Source organism: Arachis stenosperma, chromosome 4 (genome assembly GCF_014773155.1).
Source record: "Arachis stenosperma cultivar V10309 chromosome 4, arast.V10309.gnm1.PFL2, whole genome shotgun sequence".
NCBI lineage: Eukaryota > Viridiplantae > Streptophyta > Magnoliopsida > Fabales > Fabaceae > Arachis > Arachis stenosperma.
In genome coordinates this window covers 25,763,587-25,770,053 of record NC_080380.1, presented here as the reverse complement: position 1 = coordinate 25,770,053, position 6,467 = coordinate 25,763,587, and positions in this window count along the sequence as shown.

Sequence of the window (6,467 nt, the reverse complement as noted above, 5' to 3'; positions counted from 1 at the left end):
AAAAAAGAGAGATATTTTCGAAAATAGAAGAGGGAAAAGTAGTTAAGCGGTTTTGAAAAAGATAAGAAACAAACAAAAAGTTAGTTAGTTGATTGAAAAAGATTTGAAATCAAAATTGAAAAAGATAAGAAGATATTAAGTTAGATAAGATATTTTGAAATCAAATTTTGAAAAAGATAAAATTTTTTTGAAAAAGATAAAACAAAAGATAAAAAGATTTAATTCAAAAATTTTAAAATTATTTATTTCACTAACAAGAAACTACAAGATAAGATTCTAGAATTTAAAGATTGAACCTTTCTTAACAAGAAAGTAACAAACTTCAAATTTTTGAACCAATCACATTAATTATTAGTGAATTTTCGAAAATATGATGTAAAGATAAGGAAAAGATTTTGAAAATAATTTGAAAAACATTTTTGAAATTTTTGAAAAATAGAAAAAAATGAAAAAGATATGATTTTTGAAAAAGATTTTAAAAAGATAAGATTTTTAAAATTGAAATTTTGAATTGACTTGTAAGAAACAACTAATTTTTTAAAAATTTTTGACCAAGTCAACCCAAAATTTCAAAAATTTGGAGGGAAATAAGGAAAAGATATTTTTTTTATTTTTGAATTTTTAATTATGAGAGAGAAAAACAACAAAAATACTCAATGCATGAAATTTTTAGATCAAAACAATGAATGCATGCAAGAATGCTATGAATGTCAAGATGAACACCAAGAACACTTTGAAGATCATGATGAACATCAAGAACATATTTTTGAAAAATTTTTGATGCAAAGAAAACATGCAAGACACCAAACTTAGAAATCTTTAATGCATGGAAAATATGAATGCAAAGATGCACATGAAAAACAAGAAAAGACACAAAACAAGAAATCATCAAGATCAAACAAGAGGATTTATCAAGAACAACTTGAAGATCATGAAGAACACTATGAATGCATGGGATTTTCGAAAAATGCAAGAAAAAAATTTTTTTTAAAGCATGCATTTGACACCAAACTTAAAAATTGACTCAAGACTCAAGCAAGAAACATAAAATATTTTTTGATTTTTATGATTTTATGATTTTTTTGGATTTTTATTAATTTTTTTCGAAAATATAGTTTGGAAAAACGAAAAATAAAAAGAAAAATTTTGAAAAAGATTTTTGAAAAGAAAATTACCTAATCTGAGCAACAAGATGAACCGTCAGTTGTCCATACTCGAACAATCCCCGGCAACGGCGCCAAAAACTTGGTGGACGAAATTGTGATCCTTTATTCTTTAAGTTGCATTCCTTGTAAAATTATGGAATTTAAGATTGGCACGAGTGAACACAACTCCGTTCAACTAACCAGCAAGTGTACTGGGTCGTCCAAGTAATAAACCTTACGTGAGTAAGGGTCGATCCCACAGAGATTGTTGGTATGAAGCAAGCTATGGTCACCTTGTAAATCTTAGTTAGGCAGATTAAAATTGTTTATGGGTTCGAAAATAGAAATAAGAAAATAGATGATATAATAAAAGGGATAGAACACTTATGCAGATTCATTGGTGGGAATTTCAGATAAGCATATGGAGATACTGTAAGGCTCAAGGACGCCTGCCCTCCTACTGCTTCAACTCAATCCTTCTTACTCCTTTCCATGGCAAGCTGTATGTAGGGCATCACCGTTGTCAGTGGCTACATCCCATCCTCTCAGTGAAAATGCTCCTCTGCGGCTGTCACTCGCATGGCTAATCATCTGTCGGTTCTCAATCAGGTTGGAATAGAATCCATTGATTCTTTTGCGCTTGTCATCACGCCCAGCCTTCAGGAGTTTGAAGCTCGTCACAGTCATTCAATCCCAGAATCCTACTCGGAATACCATAGACAAGGTTTAGACTTTCCGGATCCTCATGAATGCTGCCATCTATCTAACTTATACCATGAAGATTCTGTTGGGGAATCTAAGAGATACACATTCAAGCTTTGTTGCATGTAGAACGGAAGTGGTTGTCAATCACGTGCGTTCATAAGTGAGAATGATAATGAGGGTTATCTAATCATCACATTCATCATGTTCTTAGGTGCGAATGAATATCTTGGAATAAGAATAAGAGAGAATTGAATAAAAGAAAATAGAACTGCATTAATACTTGAGGTACAGCAGAGCTCCACACCCTTAATCTATGGTGTGCAGAAACTCCACCGTTGAAAATACATAAGTAAAAGGTTCAGGCATGGCCGAATGGCCAGCCCCTTAAAACATGATCAATAGCCTCTTAGGATGAAGAATAAAACAAAACTGAGACCAAAGATGTCTAATACATAGTAAATCATCCTATTTATAATAAACTAGCTCCTAGGGTTTACATGAGTAAGTAATTGATGCATAAATCCACTTCCGGGGCCCACTTGGTGTATGCTTGGGCTGAGCTTGATCAATCCACGAGCTGAGGCTTCTCTTGGAGTTGAACTCCAAGTTATGACGTGTTTTGGGCGTTCAACTCCGGATCATGACGTTTTTCTGGCGTTTAACTCCAGACAGCAGCATGAACTTGGCGTTCAACGCCAAGTTACGTCGTCAATTTCCGAATAAAGTATGGACTATTATATATTGCTGGAAAGCCCTGGATGTCTACTTTCCAACGCCGTTGAGAGCGCGCCATTTGGAGTTCTGTAGCTCCAGAAAATCCATTTCGAGTGCAGGGAGGTCAGATTCCAACAGCATCAGCAGTCCTTTTGTCAGCCTTTTTCAGAGTTTTGCTCAAATCCCTCAATTTCAGCCAGAAATTACCTGAAATCACAGAAAAACACACAAACTCATAGTAAAGTCCAGAAATATGAATTTAACATAAAAACTAATGAAAACATCCCTAAAAGTAGCTTGAACTTACTAAAAACTACCTAAAAACAATGCCAAAAAGCGTATAAATTATCCGCTCATCACAAAGCAGACAAACAAATACAAGTCGGCAAAGCAGACAAACAGATAGAATATGCACATGATGAATGCCTGTCCTACTGACTGTGATATCACATTGTCGGTTCAACAGCCAACCCGACATCCCCTCGGTATGTTGCCTTTCGGTCACGAATAAAATGGGTACCCTCGGTGATATCGTGCCCAGTTCACGGTCCAGGGATATAGTGCCCGAGCGCACTCTTATGATTCCGAAAGGATGCGAGCGGGATACTCTGCCACAGACCTCACATCTCAACGTAAGCAGGATGAACCACCACCCTTACACCGCCGCCACGACCTCGACAGGCAGGATTAACCGCCGTCCCTGCCAGGCGCATAGCATCTCAACAATCTCATTAAAATGTTTCATCAGTAGTTTTCAAAATAATTTCATTCAGAGCTCATTAGATCACTACTTTCACAACTTATTCCAATCTCATTAGTTCACCTCTTTCACAATTCATTCCGAACTCATTAGTTCACCAATTCCACAATTCATTATCAATAATTACCCATACCATATGCCACCCTCTCACTCAACCAAAACCGGCCTCAGTACTCCAGAAACCAAGCCTCCGTTCCCTAACCCTTTACCAGAAATACCGAATTGAACCACCTAAGACCTTCTCTATGTTTTGACATCCAAAAACAAGACAAAGAGTCTTAGATAAGTGTCACAAAAGTTTACAAGATTGCCGGGAAGGCGAAACAGTTAAAAACAAGGTTTTTATTGAAAAACAGGGCAGTGTGCGTACGCACGCCCAAGAAGATTTTCAAGAAGTGTGCGTACGCATAGGGGTAAAAATCTCCATTCTGCTCGTTTTCACAATGCGTGCGAATGCCCTCAACAGAATGCACCTTCCAGCGTGTGCGTGCGCACAACTTACAAAACTTCGTTGGTTGTGTGTGCGCACAGAGTGTGCTAGCGCTCCCAAAAGCAGCCATAACCCCGTGTGTGTGTGCGCACAGGAGTGTGCATGCACACATTTTAAAAAAAATCCACAGGGTGTGTGTGCACACACAAACCAGAAATCACAAATTCTGCAGCATTCACGGAATTCAGATTTCAGACACCAACTTTCAGCGATCATATCTTTCTCTACAGAATTCAGATTTCCACAAAATTAATACCATTTTAAAGATTTTTAAATTATCTTTCATTTGATATAAAATGCACTAAATTTTAAAAACTGTAGCCAAAGATATGATCTGTCAAAGTTCACTAAAAATCTATTTTTACCAAAGTTCCCTAAATTCTGAACTTACCAAAATTTTCAACCAAAACCAAACCTAAACCACACCAAACTTCAATATACTTCATAACTTACCTTTTGTGTCACAAAACACCATTTACACCAAATCCCATTCACATTATACGTTCTTCAACCCCAATTATCCATTATTTCACACACTAAAATATTTTTCAACCAACACAATCACCCATCATCATTATATCACCAACAATCATCATGATCAATCTCAATCTCAATCTTCAATACCATATTATCAACATCAACATCACAATTTATCAAAATAATCCAAATCATCAAATCATCATACATCATCATACATCATCATACAACAATTCGAACAACCAAATTTAATTCAATCCTATCCTCTAGGTCTCTAGCCTAAGTGTCCAGAAACATTATATATTACATAGAGAAAATCGAAACCATACCTTAGTCTATTCCCAATATGCACTAAATTACCATATTGACCTCCACCAAGCTTCCACGAACTCTCAAAACTCAATCAAGCCACTAAGTCCACTTTCAAGTCACCAACATTTTTCACACAATACCAATTCAAGCTAGAAATTACACAAATTTCATAAATTAGACCTAGGGTTTTATATGTACACAAAACCACAAGAGATTAAGCATACTGACCTTACCAAATGTGGATTGGGTCAAAACCAAATAGGAATCAAGTGTTAGAGTGTACCTAAACACCCAAAATCACAAGATTTCACTCAAAACCAAAACCAAATTTTTTAATTTCACAAGGGCAGGAAACTGGGCAGGGAATTTCTAGATGTTACCTACATAAGTAGGATAGAACTAACGGGTTCGGCGAGAGCTTCGCATAGCCGCTGACAGCGCGCGAATCGGAGCACTGTATGCTCGAGATATGGCCACCGGAAGTGGAGGATGAATTAGTAACAAAGGTGGAAAAGCTCTCACTTCTCTCTTCTTTCCTTTTAGTTGTGTTGATGTAGTTTAAGTGATGAATGAGGCTGAATGACCTTCATTTAAGTTTATATATGTGGGCTTGGGCCCGATCTAACCCGTTAGTGTTTTTGACTCGTTTGGCCCAACTTTGGGCAAACCTTTAAAATTAGTGTTCGATTTTTAATTCTAAATATTTTTCTAAGGTTTTCTACTGTTTTTAATTATTTTCACACAGTATCGGGTAGACTTAAGCCGATACTACTAGTTAATTTACCGGTTCGCATTTTTTACACAATTTTTTGAAAAAAATTATATTTTCCAACTCAGAAATCTACTGAATCCAAATATTATATTTATATTTTCTAACTAATATTATAAAATTTTGAATCTATTCCGAACAATTAAATTCTTATTATTTTACGTTAATTAATCGGTTAATTAATTCGCAGTTCTTACATCGAACGTAGTTTCAAGATTTCCTTGAGTTTTCGCAAAGATTATGAGTAATTTTGGAGAGTTTTTAAGTGTCGTTTAAAATTTGTTCGTTTCAGTTTTGATCGAAAAAGACAAAGCGTTTTTTATACTAATGTTTGCGATAGTGAACAGTTGCATGAGTGCGTGTTTTACACGCTCTGTATTGTGATGTTGGTTTTTGTTCGGCTTGACTTAGATGACAAAAATACTTGTACGTGTAACATAACTGTTTATATTATAATAAAAATGTTACGCAAATACCAAAAATCAATTATTAAATTAATCATTATATATATATATATATATTAACTCATTTTAGTATGTATTTTATATTTTAATATATATTTAAAAAATATTAGAAACCATCAGAATTTATTAGTTTTAGTCATCACTTAGCCATCAATTCAATTCTTTTAATCTAATTTTTTTATTCTAATAATCTAACAATATATTTTATCTCGTAATTTTAAACATTGATAATTAACTGATTATAAAAAATAATAAATTCTCTTCTAATATTTTTATATAATTATATTAATAATCAATTTAATAATGATTAATTTTTTGTATGTACATATCTAAAATTAACTACTAAAACAAAATTATTCTTACTATTTAGTTGAAAAGTCTGAACATGAGAGACCTACTAAAATATAATTACTCTTAGGTCCAGTTTGGGTAAACGACTTAATTAAGCTCATTTTGAAAAATAGCTTAAACAATAAATGACTATATTAAAAGTAGCTTATAAATAAGTTATTTTGTGTTTGGATTTTTAGTTCTAAAAGTGCTTGTTTGGGTGCTATTATTTTTTGGTGACTGAAATAAATTAAACAAAGAAAAACAAAACAAACAAAACAAGGAACTGCTTAAATAGAGG